This window comes from Triticum dicoccoides, chromosome 5A (assembly GCF_002162155.2).
Source record: "Triticum dicoccoides isolate Atlit2015 ecotype Zavitan chromosome 5A, WEW_v2.0, whole genome shotgun sequence".
In the NCBI taxonomy this organism is placed as follows: domain Eukaryota; kingdom Viridiplantae; phylum Streptophyta; class Magnoliopsida; order Poales; family Poaceae; genus Triticum; species Triticum dicoccoides.
In genome coordinates, this window is record NC_041388.1 from 37,653,542 (window position 1) to 37,674,125 (window position 20,584).

A 20,584-nucleotide genomic window follows, 5' to 3' on the forward strand; every position below is an offset into this window, starting at 1 on the left:
CTTTTGCGAAATAATTCTTGTATTACTAAATAATTAGCGTCTACAACCATGTCTGATGTCCAAGACCTTCTCTGGACCAGATCTAAGATCATTTACTGGAGTAGTTCGTAGTGGTTCTGATGAGAGATTGGGCAGTCTTTTAGTTCATAGGGGTTTGGATGAGAGATTGGGCAGTCGTATGGATGTCGCGATGAGCAATGTGTGTTCCCTTTCCACTTTTGATGACATTTTGTGGTACCGAATGGTTGTTTCGTTATCCAGTACGGCTTGAATGAATTTTGGTTCGAATTTGACGGATCCGGTTGCCCTGTTCTTATTGGTCTAGAGACCTCTGCTTAATTACACGGACTGTTTGCTGAACTTTTGGTCTTGCTTGTGCTAATTTTGTTCCTGCATGCATCAGTACTGTTTAAGATGGATCAGATTGCATCTAGATTACTTCAGACTTTTACTCTGAATCTTGCCGTGCATGCATGGGAATGTCGTTCAGCTGGTAAGATTCTGTTGAAGTTTGAACCGCATGTGTGTTTGAACCTTATAGGATTCCCCAAACTCGCTGCATCAATCGTTTTGTGCTTGTTCTGTTAAGATGTACTAAAGTGAGTTAGCAGATGATCATTTTTTCTTCCTTTTTTGAATAATCTATGATGATCCTTTCCCCAGATGATCGAGAATGCAGATAATCTTGTGATGGTTTGATCTGTAGTATCTACGTGTATTTCAGTTTGCTGTGGTCATCATTATCATCTGCATATTCTGTGTTTTGCACCATGGGTTATGCAGAGCAATTGTCATACAGGGGATGAAGCTAACTGGAAATATTTTATACCCCCCTACGGTGATCATCGTGTTTGTGTTCTGTTAAGACGTAGATTGGATTGGATGATCCTGTGATGGCTTGACCTGCAGGTTCTTTGTTACTTCAGTTTGGTATGGCCACCACTGTGTCAATTTTGCTCCATCGATTTTTTTTTTTCGGATCATATGTGAGGGGTTAATTCGCTAGGTTCTTGATTTTCTTGCTGGATGTCGACATGTTTCATGTATTGAGAATTTCAGACTTTTGACTAATTTGTTTTTCATATGCTCAGAACAAATTAAACAGTGACTGTCACACATTCTTAACGCAACTAGCTGGCCACGTAGGCTCGGCTAGTCCAACAACATTTGGTCAAGTGTTGCTTTTTTAGAGGAAAGCTAATCCGTGCAGACGAGCGGGTCTCTCTTGTCAAATTAAAGGAAAAGAAGGAAAACCCATTTACTTGCCAAATTAAATAAAAGAAGGAAAAGTCACAGCAAATGGTTTGGGATTGTTGTCCTCGTCTAGAAATTAGAAAAAGTGTGGAAGGAGAGAGCTCTCTAGAGGAGGATGATGCCTTGAAAACTTGCGGGGATGGATAGCACATGATGCCACATCACTTTATGCCTTGGAAAAAACATGCGGGGTTGGATAGCACATGATGCCTCATCACTTTATGCTTTGGTAAAAACTTACGGGTTGGAAAACACACGATGTCTCACCACTTTATGCTTTGGTAAAAACTTACGGGTTGGAAAACACACGATGCCTCACCACTTTATACTTTGGTAAAAACTTACGGGTTGGAAAACACATGATGCCTCACCACTTTATGCCTTAGCGAAGGCATGTCATCAACCTGTTTTATTTTTTAACAAGGATCACGCTGAATTTTGTAGACCTTTGAAGCCCCATCTTCCTTTCTAGCCTGAGAAAGAAGATATATAGTGAATAAATGGGCTTGTAATAACAGAGAGAACTTAATTGATGACGCGTGTCTCGCTTCGACACTTCGGCGGGCCCACACGGCGTCGCTTTGCTTGGCTCCAATCGCTTCGGCTTGTCAAGAGGCTCCACATGCAGCCGCCTCCAATTAGCTCCAACACAATCTCGCGCGCATAGTGAGCAGGGAAGGAAGCACCTTCAACATCCGTTTGTCCAGCGACGGTGAGCTACTGTTCCCGGCCATCGAATGTTGCTAACTTTGTCTTTCGTCGTGGTCTGTCTGATCTACTCCTCAAGTCCTCTGTCTCCCCTCCGTTTCCTTTTTCTAATCGCGTGCTCTTGTCCTGGCTAGCTAGCTTGGATCCATATCGACTCGCCGCAACAAAAAAAGGAGGCCGGATCGACCATGGAGGTCGACGGCGATGGCGAGACCATGGCCAAGAAGAAGATCCCGGTCCCGGATGTTGCCCGGATGGTCAGCGCCTGGGCGCTCTTCACCGCCGGCGTCTTCCTCGTCTCCTTCGCCCTCGCCTACCACCACCTCCCCTGCGACCTGGTAATATGTAATGTAACAACTACGACCCGTCTACGTACAACGCCTTGGATGCTTACATCCCGACCGATCGATCCATCATATTCATCATGCAGTGCGTCCAGCCGACGGACATTACCTGGATGGTGTCCTGCGCTGCGTCTCAGGCGGCCGCGGCGGCGCTGGCGCTGCTGCTCCCAGGCCGCCACCGCTGCGTCCGCCGTGCCCTCGCCTACCTCGTGCTCACGCTAGCCATCGTCGTCCACTTTGTCCTTATGATGGCTGCCGAGTCCCACAACATTGTCATGAAATACTGGACCATCTTCTTCATGGCGGGCGACTACGCCAGCGTCCTGGCCCTCATGTTGGGAGGTGAGGAAGATTGAGGACCCATTAGTTGAGCTCTTTAGATGAGGCACCCATGACTGAGACTGACTGACGAGTAGTACGTAGGCATTGATGAGTGGTTCTAGCCTTCTAGGAGCTTATGCTGTGATGATCGATCGAGTGCTGTATTAATCTAGCTAGTAGTGTACTGTATTCTGTTAACCGGGTAGATATCCCTCATCGACTAGTACTTGGTTTCGACTCCTGAAACATGGCCTTTTATCGTCCAAAAATTTAAAAAGGTGTAAACTGGACGATCCTGTGGTGCTTTAATCTGTTAGCTGTTTTATTTATGTTGTATGCTTCAGTTTGGTATGCTCAGCACTCTGTACATGATTGATCAACTTCAGAATATATATGCTGGTTTTAGCCTGTAATCGCGCTCTCATGCATGCATGCATGTGTTTTTCAGACAAGGAAGGGAAGTGCAGAGTAAAACCTTCAGATTACACTGATGCATGTACACCAGCCCGCTCTTCATTTTGGCTGCACAAAGACCAAAGTTGCTTTTTTTTTTCTTTTTTTCGAAAAGGGGAAAAAACCCCGGCCTCTGCATCAGCACGATGCATACGGCCCTCTTATTAAAAAATGAAGTAGTGCCAATATGGTTCCAATGGTCGTAGAAAAGTAGAAAAAACTCACACAGAGCCAAAAAAGGCTAGAAACAACAACTAGCCAAATCAAGATGCCACAACCGGCTGGGTAAAGTAGATATGAACACTAAATGCCTATCCTATTACATGACCGTCATCCAAACCGGTTGAAGATATTCCGAGCTACCATCTCCCAGCGGACAGACCCAGTAACCAAATGCTCCCTGGCCTCCGTCTGGGTGAGTGGCGACCACGAACGAATCAGTGCCGTAGTCCGGAATAAAACCTGCAAAAATTGTATACATGATATTCTGTTAAAGACCAAATCATTTCTGCAATTCCAGATAGTCCACAACAAAGCACAAGCCCCAACCCGAATATGTCTCGCTACGTTAGACTCAAACCCATTAAGCCATGTCCCAAAGAACGCATAAACAGAAGTCGGGGGTTTGATATTGAAAGCAATGTGGACCGTCTGCCAAAGTACCTTGGCCAGCGGGCAATCAAAAAATAGGTGTTTAATAGTCTCATCCCGATCGCAGAAACTACACCTAGTAGGTCCTGTCCAATTACGCTTCATCAAGTTATCCTTAGTTAAAATTACTTGTTTATGGACAAACCACATAAACACTTTTATTTTCAAAGGAACTTTGACATCCCACACATGTTTGGACGTAGGAATGGAGTTCAAATTAATTACATCAATATACATTGATTTAACCGCGAATACTCCAGACTTAGTCAACTTCCAGCGTAATTCATCAGGTTGTTGAGAAAGCTGCACTTCCATCAGTCTCCTAACCAGACGGAGCCATTCTTCCCAACGATTGCCCGCTAGCACTCGTCTGAACTATATATTAAGGGGGATAGATTGAAAGACCGATGCAACGGACACCTCACGTCGTTGAACAATGCGGTACAAAGAGGATATTGGATGGCTAAGGGTGTGTCACCGAGCCAAGTATCTTCCCAGAAACGTGTACTCGTGCCGTTTCCAACAACAAACTTTGTCCTATTAAACAAAGCATGCTTGACCTTCATGAGACCCTTCCAGAAGGGCGAGTCGGTAGGCCTTACTGTGACCTGTGACAAGGTTTTTGACTGGAGGTACTTGCCGCGAAGGATTTGAGCCCGTATAGCATCATTTTCCGACGAAAGCTTCCACAGCCACTTGCTAAGAAGGCATTTATTCTTAATTTCTAGATTCTCAATACCTAGACCCCCTTGGTCTTTCGGTCTACAGATGATATCCCACTTAGCAAGCCTATATTTTCTTTTAAGCTCATCACCCTGCCAAAAGAACCGCGATCTATAGAAGTCTAGTCTCTTCCTAACACCAACTGGTACCTCAAAGAACGAGAGAAGAAACATCGGCATACTTGTGAGCACCGAATTAATTAGGATTAATCGGCCTCCATATGACATGAGCTTGCCCTTCCAGCAGCTCAGTTTCTTCTCAAATCGGTCCTCGATGCACTTCCATTCTCTGTTCGTTAGCCTACGATGGTGGATAGGAATTCCCAAGTATGAGAATGGTAGCTCTCCCAACTCACATCCAAACAATTGCCTATAAGCATCCTGTTCATCTTTGGCCCTACCAAAACAGAACAACTCGCTCTTATGAAAGTTTATCTTTAACCCGGTCAATTGTTCAAATAGGCATAACACCAGCTTCATATTTCTTGCCTTAGCCAAGTCATGCTCCATAAAGATGATTGTATCATCAGCGTATTGTAGGATAGAAACACCTCCATCAATAAGATGAGGCACCAATCCACCTACTTGACCATTTTCCTTAGCCCTTCCTATCAAGACTGCCAACATATCCACCACTATGTTAAACAAGATAGGGGACATCGGATCTCCTTGTCTTAGGCCTTTATGTGTCTGGAAATAGTGACCTATGTCATCATTAACTCTAATTCCCACACTACCTTTTTGCGTAAATGATTGAACCTGTCTGCGCCAGGCTTCATCAAAGCCTTTCATACGCAAAGACTGTTGGAGAAATGGCCATTTGACCTTGTCATATGCTTTCTCGAAATCCACTTTAAAAATCACTCCATCTAATTTTTTGGAGTGGATTTCATGGAGCGTTTCATGCAGGACTACCACCCCTTCAAGGATATTTCTGTCCGGCATGAAAGCGGTTTGGGACTGTTGCACCACAGAATGCGCAATCTGTGTGAGCCTATTAGTCCCGACCTTAGTGAAAATTTTGAAACTAACATTAAGGAGACATATAGGCCTGAATTGCTCAATTCTGACCGCATCCGTCTTCTTAGGAAGTAGTGTGATAGTCCCAAAATTCAAGTGGAATAGTTGAAGCTGTCCAGAGAACAGATCATGAAACATAGGTAGAAGATCCCCCTTAATAATGTGCCAGCACTTCTTATAGAACTCAGCCGGGAAACCATCCGGTCCAGGAGCCTTATTATTTTTCAGTGCAATAGCATCGAAAACCTCCTTCTCCGTGAACGGGGCAACTAGAATGTCATTATCAGCAGCCGATAACTGAGGCACATCCTCAGTTATGGACTCATCGAGGGACACTGTATTCTCCTCCGGCGGTCCAAATAACTGCTTATAATAGTCGGTTATGTATGTTTTTAGGTTATGCTGACCTAAAATAGTGCCCTCGTCCTGCTCAAGCTGAAATATTCGCTTCTTTCTGAGTTTGCCATTAGCTATTAAATGGAAGAACTGAGTGTTTGCGTCCCCCTGGACCACTCTACGTACTTTAGCACGTAAAGCCCACTTCAGTTCTTCTTCGCGGAGTAGTTCTTTTAACCTCTTTTCCGCCTCATTTTTAACCTGAAGCTCTGCTGGTGCCAAAATGTTGGATTCAGCCTTAATGTCCAGGTCATGTATAAGAGTAAGGAGTCTATCCTTTTCAATCTTATACACACCACTAAGGTGCTTAGCCCAACCTCGTAAGAAACTTCTCAAGTTCCTAATCTTATTCTGCCACCTCTCAATTGGAGATTTGCCTCGAACATCTTTAACCCATTCCCTGGCTATCAAATCTAAGAACCCTTCCCGTTCAAACCACGACGTCTCAAAGGAGAAGGTGTTCTTGTTACCCACATGATTCGGCTCCCCTGAGTCCACGAACAATGGGGTATGATTAGATATTCCCCTCGAAAGAGCTTGCACCGTAACCAGCGGGAATTTCTGTTCCCACTCCACGCTTGCAAGAACTCTATCAAGTTTTTCGTAGGTTGGGTTTGGCAGAGCGTTAGCCCATGTGAACTTTCGACCAGAAAGTTCTATCTCTCTCAGATCCAAGCTTTCAATAATGGTGTTGAACATGAAGGACCATCTGCCATCAAAGTTATCATTGTTCTTCTCCTCTCTCCTCCTGATGATATTGAAATCACCTCCAACTAAAATTGGCAGCTGCTCTGATCCACAGATTCGAACAAGGTCTGCGAGAAACTCCGCTTTAAGCTCTGGTTGCGCGGCACCATAAACCGCCACCAAAGCCCAGTTAAAGCCATCCATCTTAGACCTAACTCGAAACTTGACCGCGAAATTGCCCATCACTACACTACGGACTTCAAGCGAATCGCATCTCACACCGAGTAAGATACCACCCGATCTTCCTCGCGGAGGGAGGCAATGCCAATCGAAATCAATACCACCAACCAGAGAGGAGAGAAACTGCGGTGCAAAGTTATCTCTACCCGTCTCTGATAGAGCAACGAAGTCTAACTTCTCTTCTACAGCTGTCTCAGCCAGGAATCTTCTTTTAGCCAAGTCCTTTAGACCTCTGCTATTCCAAAAAATTCCTCTCATAGTTCATCATGGAATTTTTTGGTGGTTCGAATCCTAGCACTCCTACGAACTGCGGAATCGGGATAGATCTTCCGTTTCCACTTACGCTTAGGTTTACTAAGCTCAGGCACCCGGTCCTCATGACCGGGTTCACCAATATTAGTCGAATCGTTCTCTGGGGAAACATAATCTTCCTCAGCGTCATGGTTGGTGGGTGCTAGATCCGCACACAAGCTATCAAACACTCTAACCCCTAACGCATTAATCTCATCATCATTCATTGGTTTAACTGCTGCAAGATTACGAATAGTCTCTAAAGCACGTTCCGCCTCCAGATCTAAAATATCATTCACCGACTTAGTAATCTCACTGTCCGTAGCACCTAGTGAAACTCCTAATTGGTTTGCATTATTTATAATGTCCTCATTAGAAAAATGCAATAGTGAATTAGATAAGTTGACGGACATACCAGATGTAAACGCAGCCTCCTGAAGCTTGGCCGCCCTCATAGCGCACCGCTGCTGCAAATCATCTATCTCGGGGACGTCCAGGATGCGAGCACTCATCCGTCTCCCCTCGGCAATCGGGTCCGGGATCCCGCCAAACGCGACCACCTCCTCCCTAGTAACACCTGGCATAGAGCCCTCCGAAGGCTGTACCGGGGTTACCTGAGAAGGCGTCAGCGGGCTCCCGGTCCCCCTAGACGGGAATCCCACACTAGGGACCCTGGTCATGGGTAGGGGCGGAGAGGAGATAATGACGGGGGCCGCCTGCCCGCGCCCTCCTCCGACCGCAGCCACAGGCTCAGACGCATGAGCCATCAGCGAGGGAGAGACGATCCTCCTGATCGTTGAGGGTGAAGGGGGAGCCAAGGCCTCCTGCCCCAGCGCCCCCCCCAGCTCCGCTACTGCTGCGATGGTTACCGCCACCGTCGGGGAGGCAGGAGCCGAGGCCGCCTGCCTCGGGATCCCGCCCCTCGTACCGGCCGACCCACACTGGGCCAGCGTGACCGACGCCGCCGAGGGCGTGGTGGGGTGGGAAGAAGGCGAGACCACCTGCCTCGAATCTCCCCCCCGACTCACCCTGCCCGTAGACGCCGACACCGGAGTCGCGTCCGCCTGGGGTGCCAGTGCAAGAGAAGCTCCCTCCAGGCTCCTCTCCGTAGCTCCGACCATAGTCCTGGGCTGGCGACCCGCAAAAAAGCCAGCCTCCCTCTCGAACTCCAACGGGGGGAGCGTGTACTCAAGACAATCATCAGAATCTACCCGGCCACTCCATAATTTGGGAGGTGCCGAGGCTGGCTGAAAAGACCCAAAGCGCAGAGTAGTCATGGGCACCGCTGGGGAAGCAGCAGGCTCAACCCCGGTCCCATCCCCGGGCAACTGAGAAGAACCATTAGACCCCTCGTGCGTGGGCTCATCTGACGGTGCCCCCTTGGCCCCGGCATTACCATCACTGTCTTGCATGTCAACATCATTACCATTAACCGCATCATCAAATAAATCCGTGTCCTCAAACTCGATGTCTAGCGGGAACACCACTCCCCTGTAGGTCCAGTTGACCTTATCGGGCACGAACTCAATATCCAGAACACTCACCAATATCCGGGCCACCCCATGGGCACGTGTGAACGCCATATCCACTTTTTCTGTCTTCCCCACCATTATGCCCATGCTAGCCACCACTCGAGCGTCCTGCAGAGGCTTAGAAGGAGCCCCTGTAAACCGCAACCAGACCTGCGTAAGCGGTTTCCCCTTAGGCTCAACCTGCTTCCACTCATGGAACTCCAAGATACACGTAGTACCGGGAACTCGACACAGGCCAAAGCTCAATAATCTCTGCAGATCATCCACAGTTGGGAACTCAACCTTAAAAGACCTGTCCTCGATAAGCACCAGTTCCCATCGAAAATCCCCGGGAACCAACTCCTGAAGCCTCCTCACAATCTGTGCCTCAGTCACCTCGCCCTGGGTTGCTTTCACAATCCCGGTAGTCAAGCTTAGTGTATCCTCCGGGACCTCTTTTGCCGCCGGGGACTCGAAAAACATGAGCTCAGCACAATAGACTCGATAAATGTTCAGCGTCGGAGGCAGGTCACGCAACAACGGGCACTCCCCGGAATCGTGTACCGGCTTGCCACACGTCTCGCACAGTTGGGCCACACATTCAGCAATGAAGTGACCCTTCTCACCGCAGCGGTAACAAAGCATCCTTTCCTTCTTTCGAGCATATTTGGACGCCCTTTCAGTAGCCTCCTCCACCGTCCCAGCTTCAGGAACCTCAACACTGACCCCGACGTTTACCTCCATCGGCTGGGGCTCGGTAAGAGTATGACCAAAGTTGCTTCTGTCTATTGTTTACAAGTGCTAATTCTGCTATATATATTCCGGTTCCGGTGCCATTACGCTTATGTTTGAGTTTTTTCCTGGATCAACAAGGAGGAGCTCCCGGCTCCATTGCTCAAAAGGAAGCCTGAATAACAGATTTACATGTTCGACTTGCAGAATCACACATGTATGTTTACCTCAAAGAAGAAAAAAACATGTATGTTCTTCCATGTACTATTCAAGCTCTGAATTTCAGACAACAATGCCCACATGTTCAAGTACAGGAATATGGACTGCTACGCTCAAACCGCACCTGTGACAGTTCTTGAACTCAGTGGACTGCACACATCCTGGATCCTCACATTACCAACCAACCAAGATGACACAAAAACTTGCTAGCACACGCTACACATGCATACATCAGCTGCATGGATCTACTTTTCATGTCCCAACTATGTAATAATTTGACAATTTATTTGTTGCCATGTGTCTCAGCAATCAGATGCTTAGTGTAGCAGCAACAGATTGTATTACTATTAATTTGCTATTTTCTGCACACATTTAAATTAAAAGTTTGGTGGGTGGGTTTATACAAAAAAAATTCAACATTCACAAAATTAAAGAATTTTTAAAAATAGATTACTTATTTTAAAAATTCACAGTTTCAGATAAATGTTTCACATACATGTTATGATGCAATTTTGAGTGAAATTTCAGATCATTTTATTATTTATTCTGTAACATCTCAGTTTATTCAGAAAATTTTCAAATGAAATTTAAAATTTAAATGAATTTGAATTATACTCTGGTCATGATTTGATAAATTTGAATTCATTTTATCACAAAAAGCACAATACGGGTCAAACATAGAGAAATATATTAGAAATTCCTACATTAATAAGAAAATGCTAGCCTCCTCGATCCGGTGGACCTATTAAATCTATTAATCCAGCGACCGTTCAATCTACGTAGAACATAACTATAAGCTAGGTTCATAGGGGTTCAGATGAGATGATCTTGTTTTTTTTTCTACTCCCTCCGTTCCCAAATATAAGTCTTTCTAAAGATTACAACAAGTGACTACATATAGAGAAAAATAAGTGAATGTACACTCTAAAACATGTATACATACATCCATATGTTGTAGTCTATTTAAAATGTCTAAAAAGACATATATTTAGAAATGGAGGGAGTATAATATAATCTATGATGATCCTTTCCCCATATGATCGGCTTGCAGATGATCTTGTCATTGGTTGATCTGCGAAATTTGTTCATTAATTTCTAAAAAAATCAAAAAAATTCAAATTTTGTTCATCGAAATCAAAATTTGTTCATCCAGTTTTTTTGAAAAAAATGTTTATCTTATTCAAAATTGTTCACCATAATTTTTACAAATGTTCATCAAATGCAAAAAATGTTCATAAATATCCAAATTGGCTCGCATTTTTGGAAATCACGGACATTTTTTGACATCATGAACATTTTGGTTTTCACTCATGAACCTACGGTGTTTATCATGTTTGTGTCCTGCTATGGCTTGACCTGCAGGTTCTTTGTTACTTCAGTTTGCTCCATCGATTTTTTTCTTTGGATCATATGCAAGGGGTTAATTTGCTATGTTCTTGATTTTCTTGCTGGATGTTGATATGTCTCATGTGTTGAGAGTTTCAGATTTTTGTTCGATTAATTTTTCATATGATTTTAGCCGTTGATCTCATTAGTGAATAGCTTGATTAACTCTTATCTTCTTACCTCACATGTAAAAAGAGGAGGTAAGAGGGACCACGTTAAAATATGCCTTTTCATATGCTCAGAACAAATTAAATAGTGACTGTCACACATTCTTAATGGAACTAACTGGCCATGCATGTAGGCCCTGGCTCGGCTAGTCCAACAACATCTGGTCAAGTGTTGCTTTTTAGAGCAAAGCTGACTGGTGCAAACGAGCGGGTCTCTTGCCAAATTAAAGGAAAAGAAGAAAAAATCCATTTACTTTCCAAATTAAAGAAAAAGAAGGAAAATCCACAGAAAATGGTTCGGGTTTGTTGTCCCCGTCTAGGAATTAGAAAAAGTGTGGAAGGATAGAGAGCTCACTAGAGGATTATGATGCCTTGAAAATTTGCGGGGATGAATAGCACATGATGCTTCACCACTTTATGCCTTATTAAAAACTTGCGGGGTTGGAGCACATGATGCCTCATCATTTTATGCCTTACTAAAAACTTGGGGGCTTGGAGCACATGATGCCTCGTCACTTTATGCCTTACTAAAAACTTGCGGGGTTGGATAGCACATGACGCCTCATCACTTTATGCCTTACTAAAAACTTGTGGGGTTGGATAGCACATGATGCCTAACCACTCTATGCCTTTGTAAAAACGTGTGTGGTTGGGTATCACATTAGGGCATGTATGCATAGCCTCAAGGTGATGCCTCACATGCCATGTAGGATCGGATATGACGTAAAGTAGGTTCGGATAGGGAAGCGGGATCCTCTCCAGGAGGCGGGTGCTTGAAGAGAAAAATGTGGTCCGGTGACAAAAGCTGAAAAGATTGGAATGAAAAGTAGAGATGCATGTGTACTAGAGTCTTTTTTTTCTATTTTTTAATGAGGCCCACTAGTGATGGCTTGCATTGGGGAGAAAAAAAATATAGATGCCTCAAATTACTTTTTGTTATGGGGCATATGTATCCATATGCCACCATTGTAAATGCCCTTATAGCTCACCAGTTTATGCCTTAGTAAAAGCTTGTGAAGTTGGATAGCACGTACTGCCTCCATAGTGAAGGCATGTCATCAATCGTCATCAACCTTCGTTTTAACAAGGATCATGCTGAATTTTGTAGGCCTTTGAAGCCTCATATCCCTTTCTAGCCTGAAAAAGACAAAGAAGATACTCCATGGGCTCTATAAAATGGAGTAGTAAATAGGGATCAGGGGCTTCAAAGGCCTACAAAATTCAGCATGATCCTTGTTAAAATGAAGGTTGATGACATGCCTTCACTACGGCATAAAGTGGTATGGGATATGGAGTAGTAAATAGGAGTAAATGGGTTTGTAATAATAATAGAACTTAATTGATGACCTGTAAAAAGTTGAGGCTCGACACGTGGTGGGTGCTGAGGCGGGCCCACACGGCATCGCTTTGCTTCGCTTTGTCTCGCTCGAAGAATCGCCTCGGCTTGTTAAAAAGCTCCAAGACGATGAACCCTGTCGGTCGCATAGGGATCAGGGAAGCACGGCTTGAGCATCCGTTTGTCCAGCGACGGTGCATGAGTACTACGACCCGTACGTCTACGTACGTACTATATCCCCTTGGGTGCTTCGGCCGATCCATATCCATCATGTTCATGCAGTGCGTCCAGCCGACGGACATTACCCGGATGGTGTACTGCGCTGCGACTCAGGCAGCTCGGCGCTCGCGCTGCTGCTCCCAGGTCGCCACCGCCGTGTCCGCGCGTTCGAGCTGGAGCTCGCCATCGCCGTCCACTTCATCCTCACGTTGGCTGCCGACCCCGACAACATCCTCATGATCTACTGGACCATCTTCTTCATTGGCGGGCGACTTTGCCAGCTTTGTGGCCCTCCTTTTGGGAGGTGAGGAGGATTGAGGACCGATTAGTTCAGCTCATGAGGCACCACCCATGCCTGACTGACTGACTGACGACTAGTTGTATGATTCTATCTTATGCACGATGTGAGGCTCGATCGAGATACGGTATTGAGTGTTGACGAACTGGATGTAGTGTTCCACCTGTTAGAATATAGAGTTGTAATCTCAACCTCCTTCTTTCTCTTGTATTCTATCCAAACTCTTTCTGTCATAACCTTATACGTCAAGTCAGGCTTCGGCCACGCATCAATATAAACTACCACGCGGCTCCCTCGATGGAGTAGGAACGCTTCATATTTTTCATGGTAATCAGAGCCACCTCTTCTCATACATCTAGCCACAATCCAAAACCCTAGAAACCACACATCATCGTCTCCATGGCTTCCTCCGCCGGCGTCTCCCTCAACCTTGGATCGCCGCCGTCTGAGAAGCTCGCAAGAGGTAATTTCATCCTCTGGAAGACGCAGGTCCTCCCAGCCCTGCGAGGCGCGCAGGTGACGGGGCTCCTGGACAACACCGATGCCGCTCCACCCAAGATGGTGGAGATCACGAAGGCAGACAAGACCACGGCCCTAGAGCCGAATCCCCTAGACGGACCCTGGATCGCCAAAGATCAGCAGGTTCTATCATACCTTCTCAATTCCATGTCTCCAGAAATTCTTGCACAAGTTGTTGGGAAAGATTCCACCTTTGAGCTCTGGACGACGGTGACAAATCTCTTCGCCTCACAATCTCAGTCTCGGATTACTAATCTGAGAATCGCCATCACCAATACCAAGAAGGGCTCGATGTCAAGCTCGGCATATATGGCGAAGATGAAAAGTCTTGGGGATGAACTAGCTGTTGCAGGTCGTCCCGTATCTGATCCGGAGATGGTGGACTATATTCTGGCCGGACTGGATCGCGACTACGACCCCGTGGTGGCGGCGATCGGCGCTGTCAAAAATATCATCACAGCCGACGATCTTTTTGCCCAGATTGCTGCCTTTGATCAAAGGATGGAGATGCTAGGCGACTCATCTTCAGGCGGGTTCTATTCATCCGCTAATGCGGTCTACAGAGGCCGTGGCCAGTCCCGTGGCAGATCTCGCGGGCGTGGAGGAAGAGGTCGTGGCCGTGGTGATCGTGGTGACCGCGGTGACCGACAGTCGTCTTCCTCCAATGGAGGCGGCGGATTCAGAGGCCGTCCTCGACAGCAACAACAACAGCAGGCTCGTGAGCAACAACATGACTATCCAGAATGTCAGATATGCTACAAACACCATCCAGGAGGTGCACGAGTTTGCTGGTGGCGTTATGAAGAAAACGACCAGGAAGAAAAGCAGGTGCATGCAGTCTCCTATGGCGTGGACACCAACTGGTACGCCGACAGTGCAGCAACAAACCACATCACAGGTGAACTTGACAAGTTGACGATGCGGGAGAAGTACAATGGAGGCGACCAAATTCGCACGGCAAGCGGTTCTGGTATGGATATCACACACATTGGTAGTTCAATTGTTAAAACCCCCGTGAAAAATTTACACTTGACCAATGTCTTGCATGTTCCTCAAACCTCTAAAAATCTTGTTTCCGTTCATCGATTCACTCTTGATAACAATGTTCTTATTGAATTCTATCCTTATTTTTTCTTGGTTAAGGACTTGAAAACAAGGAGAGTCATTCTTAGAGGACGGTGCGTGGGAGGACTCTACCCACTCATATCATTATCATCATCATCATCTTCATGGTCCAATAAACAAGCAAATATTGTCACCAAGCTATCTACATCAAGGTGGCATAGTCGTTTAGGTCATCCATCTTCAGTCATAGTTAGATATGTTCTTAGCAAAAATAAACTCTCTTATGAGCCTAGTAGTGAGTCAGTTTGTGATCCGTGTCAACAAGCAAAAAGTCATCAATTACCTTACCCAATTTCTACTAGTGTGTCTACTGCCCCTTTACAACTTATCTTTTCAGATGTATGGGGGCCAGCTCCTATTTCAGTTGGTAGATTTTCCTATTATGTAAGTTTAATTGATGACTATAGTAAATTTACTTGGATTTATCTGTTGAAAAAGCGATCTGATGTATTCCAAGTTTTTCTCAATTTCCAAAATCTTGTTGAACGCAAACTGAACTCTAAAATCATTGCTATGCAAAGTGACTGGGGTGGTGAGTATGAAAAACTAAATTCTTTCTTTCAAAAGCTTGGCATATCACACCATGTATCTTGTCCTCATGCTCACCAATAAAATGGATCCGCTGAAAGAAAGCACCGTCACATAGTTGATATGGGGCTTGCCTTGTTAGCAAATGCTTCCATGCCGCTTAAATTTTGGGATGAAGCATTCTTAACTGCTACATATCTCATCAACTTGCTTCCAAGTAAAGTTATCAAATTTGAAACACCCATTACACGACTTCTTGGTGTCACACCCAACTATACATCTCTTCGTATTTTTGGTTGTGCCGGTTGGCCCAATCTTAGGCCTTACAACACACGCAAACTCGCTTTCCGCTCAAAACGGTGTGTCTTTTTAGGCTATAGCCCCATGCATAAAGGGGTCAAGTGCCTTGATGTTCCTACTGGTCGGGTGTATATATCCAGAGATGTTGTATTTGATGAGTCCGTGTTTCCCTTTGCATCCCTTCATCCTAATGCTGGTGCACTTCTCCGCAAAGAAATTCTTCTTCTTCCTTCACATCTTCGGTCTTTTGATCATGGGGGCGACAACAATTGTACTAACCAATGTGATGATATTCCTGCTGGTACTGGTCTTTCTCTTATGCCTGTGCAGGTCCCTGGAGAAAACGGTGCTCAAAATGACCAAGATCTCGAAAATATGGCTGGTTTTGATCCTATATTTCATGCTGAGGAAGGAGACGAAGCTGGCACAGATGACGAAGAAGATCTGGCGGCGCCTGCCACCCCTGCACGCGCGTAGATCTCGGATCACGCGACCGCATCCGCCTCGGATCAAGCCCCTGATGGCTCCAATCCTGGATCCAGGGCGGGCCACTCCCGTGCTGCCGCGTCAGCTTCAGGCGGGACCAGCAGCGGGGCCGAATCCCCCTCGCCCCGCGCCCAGCGTCAGGCGGGACCAGCGGCGGGACCAGATCCTCCCCGCACCACGCGCGCCTCCAGTCGCGGTCGGGTGGCGGATCCTCTGCGCCAGTGCCTGCAGAAGGGGCAGCCACATCAGAAGCCACAGGATCCCCTGCGCATATGACGACAAATCAGTCCACTGCATCAGCAGATTCTCCTGGATCTTCTGTGGCAAGTATACCAGCGGTGCAGCGAGAGGTTTCTTCACGTGTTATGACCCGGATACAGAAAGGTATACGGAATCCTAAAATTAGGAAAGATGGAACTATACCATATGGAATGTTGTGTATTTCAGGAGAACCAACATCGTTGAAGAATGCACTTCATGATCCTAAATGGAAAAAGGCAATGGATGAGGAGTATTCTGCGCTCATGAGGAATAAGACTTGGCATCTTGTACCAAATCAGAGAGGTAAAAATATTATTGATTGCAAATGGGTGTATAGAATTAAGAAGAAGGCAGATGGCTCCATTGACAGATATAAGGCACGTCTAGTTGCAAAGGGCTTTAAGCAACGTTATGGCATTGACTATGAGGACACCTTTAGTCCCGTTGTGAAAGCTGCAACTATCAGACTTGTGTTAGCCATTGCTGTATCCAGAGGATGGAGTTTAAGGCAGCTAGATGTACAGAATGCGTTTCTGCACGGTGTTCTGGAAGAGGAAGTGTTTATGAGACAACCACCTGGGTATGAGAGTAAGAAATTGCCACAGTATGTCTGCAAGCTTGATAAAGCACTCTATGGTCTAAAGCAAGCACCCAGAGCATGGTATTCCAGATTGAGCTCACAGTTAAAATATCTTGGCTTTGTTGCTTCCAAGGCTGACACATCCTTGTTTATTTATAACAAGGCAGGAGTAGTCATTTTTGTGCTTATATATGTTGATGATATCATAGTTGCAAGTTCTTCACAAAATGCTACTAATGCTCTTTTGCATGATTTGAGCTCAGAGTTTGCCTTGAAGGACCTAGGTGATTTGCATTTTTTCTTGGGTATTGAAGTCAAGAAAACTCAAAATGGTATTGTGTTAAATCAGGAAAAATATATTCTTGAGCTTCTGTCTCGCATGGGGATGAAAAATTGCAAGCCAATGCCTACACCTTTATCCTCCTCAGAAAGTCTCTCAGCATATGAGGGTGAGCCACTTCAAGAGGAGGAGAGTACAAGGTATAGGAGTACTGTGGGAGCACTACAATATTTAACTCTCACACGTCCAGATATCTCATTTGCTGTCAACAAGGTTTGTCAATATCTTCATGCACCTACTTCTGCACATTGGTCAGCTGTCAGAGGATTGTGAGATATGTGAAACATACTATGGGAATAGGACTTTATTTCAAACGGTCTAATTCTTCTCTTGTGAGTGCATTCTCTGATGCTGACTGGGCAGGATGTGGTGATGACAGAAGATCAACTGGAGGTTTTGCAGTGTTCTTTGGATCTAATCTTATCTCCTGGAGTGCTAGAAAGCAAGCTACTGTGTCACGCTCAAGTACAGAAGCTGAATACAAGTCTTTGGCTAATGCAATTGCTGAGATCATTTGGGTTGAATCACTTCTTGAGGAATTGGAAATCAAGAAGAATCGTATCTCATGTTTATGGTGTGATAATTTGGGAGCAACATATCTGTCTGCAAATCCAGTGTTCCATGCCAGGACAAAGCACATAGAAATTGATTTTCACTTTGTACGAGAAAGGGTTGCGGCAAGGAAACTTGAGATTCGATTTATTCCTTCTAAGGATCAAGTGGCTAACGGTTTTACAAAAGCACTACCAGCAAGACCATTTGAAGAATTCAAGAGTAATCTTAACTTAGGTTAGTTGAGATTAAGGGAGGGTGTTAGAATATAGAGTTGTAATCTCAACCTCCTTCCTTCTCTTGTATTCTACCCAAACTCTTTTTGTCATAACCTTGTACGTCAAGCCAGGCTTCGGCCACGCATCAATATAAACTACCACGCGGCTCCCTCGATGGAGTAGGAACGCTTCATATCTTTCACCACCGTGTTTGGTTTCGACTTCTGAAATATGCATGGCAGAGCGCCTGAGTTTTATCGTCAATCAAAAAATAAAAAAGATGTAACCTGGACGATCCTATATATGATGATTTAATCTGCTAGCTGTTTCTCTGTGTGCTTCCGTTTGGTATGCTCACCACCGTGTACATGCATGCATGATTGATCAACTTCAGAATATATGCTGGCTTTAGCCTGTAATCTCGCTCTCATGCATGCATGCATGCATGCATGTTTTTCAGACAAGGAAAGAAAGTACTACATAGAAAAGCGTTCAGAATTCAGATTACGTACATTGATGCATGCACACCAGCCCGCTCTTCATTTTGGCGGCACAAAGACCAAAGTTGCTTCTGTCTATTGTTTACAAGTGCTAATTCTGCTATGTATTCCGGTTCGGTGCCATTACGCTTATGTTCGAGTTTTTTTCTGGATCAACAGGGAGGAGCTCCCCGGCTCTATTGCTCAAAAAATAAGCCTGAATAACAAGTTTACATGTCCCACTTGCAGAATCACACATGTTTGTTCTTCCATGTACTATTAATCAAGCTCTGAATTTCAGACAACAATGCACACATGTTCAAGTACAGGAATATGGACCGTTACGACTCAAACCACACCAATGACAGTTCTTGAACTCAGAGGGTGCTTGGATACAAGGGACTATTTTTAGTCTGACTAAAAATAGTCTCTTTTAGAGGCTAAAGTTCCAAGCACCCCTGACTAAAGAGAGGCTAGGACTAGTCTTGAGGCTAAAATTTTTTAGTCATGGAAAACCTATTAAAATATGTATTAGCTCTCTCTCTCTCCTCATTTAATTCCTCTCCTTAGTTCTGAATTGGAGGGTTTGGAGGATAATAAATGCTTAATAACTAGATTTTAGTCTCTTTAGTACTTGGATCCAAGCATGGGTGAGACTAGCAAGTTTTAGTCCCATTACTTTTAGTCATGGGACTAAAACGTATCCAAGCATGCTCTCAGTGCACTACACATATCCTGGATCCTCACATTACCAACCAACCAAGATGAAAAAAGAACACGCTAGCACACGCTACACATGCATACATCATCTGCATGGATCTATTTTCCATTTCCCAACTATCTATTATTGACAATTTATTCGTTGCTCATCTATCTCAGCAATCAGATGTTTAGTGCAGCAGCAGCAGATTGTTTTACTATGAATTTGCCATCTTATGTACACATTTAAATTAAAAGTTTGATGGGTGCGTTTATACAAAAAATGTTCAACATTCACAAAATTAAAGATTTTTTTAAAAATAGATAACTTATTTAAAAAATTCACAACGTCAGCCAAATGTTTCATATACATGTTATGATGCAATTTCGAGTGAAATTTCAGATCATTTTATTCTTTATTCAGTACATCTCAATTTATATTTCACAAATTGATGAGGAGCGAACCTCGAGACGAGGGTCGGTCCGTTGTTGGCCCAATCTTTCACGACACAAAACTCTATTGCAGCAAAAACAAATAGCGGGTTTACGAAGATGTTCGCAAATCCCACGGAAACAACAGCCAACTCCTCAATCCGAAAGAATAACATGGACGAACCGTACAGGCTCAGCTTGTAATCCCCAGCGCGTCGCGTCGCAGGAACTCACAGCCAGTAGGGATTTTTGACAAAAGTTCTCTAAACTCGATAATGCCCGACGGCCGAAACACACGCAGTGTTTAATTCATATCAAAATAACCTCCCCTTACAATGACCATTGATGCCTTTATATATAGGCTTACAACCCACGCGTAAGCCTAAAGATCTCGGACTCGTACCTAATTAATTATCTAAAACCAACTTAGAATCTAACAGAATAAACCAACTAAAAAATAAACTTGTTTGTTGCCGCACGTCTTCACGGTGGAACCCATGGATTGGTGGCATCAGGAATTAATCCTGTACGTGCATGTACTTTGCCTTGACCGTATGGCACATGGCCTCTCTTTTTAGTGCCATCTTGTGGACGTCCTTTCTGATCAAAATAATAGCTGGTCAAACCTCGTTGACAATCTTTGTCTCCGACTAGATTTTGTATCCATATATGTGCAACAAAAACATCTTCCAATTTAACTAATTGGTCTCCAAAATAATAGTATCTCCAACCTCCAAACATCTACTTCCTCCGTCACGGTTTAGAAGGCACAGTTAAATTTACGTGTGTTTCCACAATAGACAAGGTTTAGTGCCATCTTGTGGACAAGGTTTAAAACAAGCCATAATGGCATTCAAAAAAAGAAGAAGGGTCCCGCAAAAAAAGAAAGAAGAAGGGGTGATTTGGTTTCCTACTTCTACACGTACTCCCTCCGTCACGGTTTAGAAGGCGCGTTTGGAAATTCTCTGGGATCTAGGTGGTTATCTATTGGTTATGAGATGGGCTAAAAAATAGCATCTGGGAGCCTGCTGCTAGAAATCTTCCCTTATCACCTCTAATCACCACGCCAGTAGCTCCAGAGCCAAAGTCAATATCAAACTTTGCATCAAC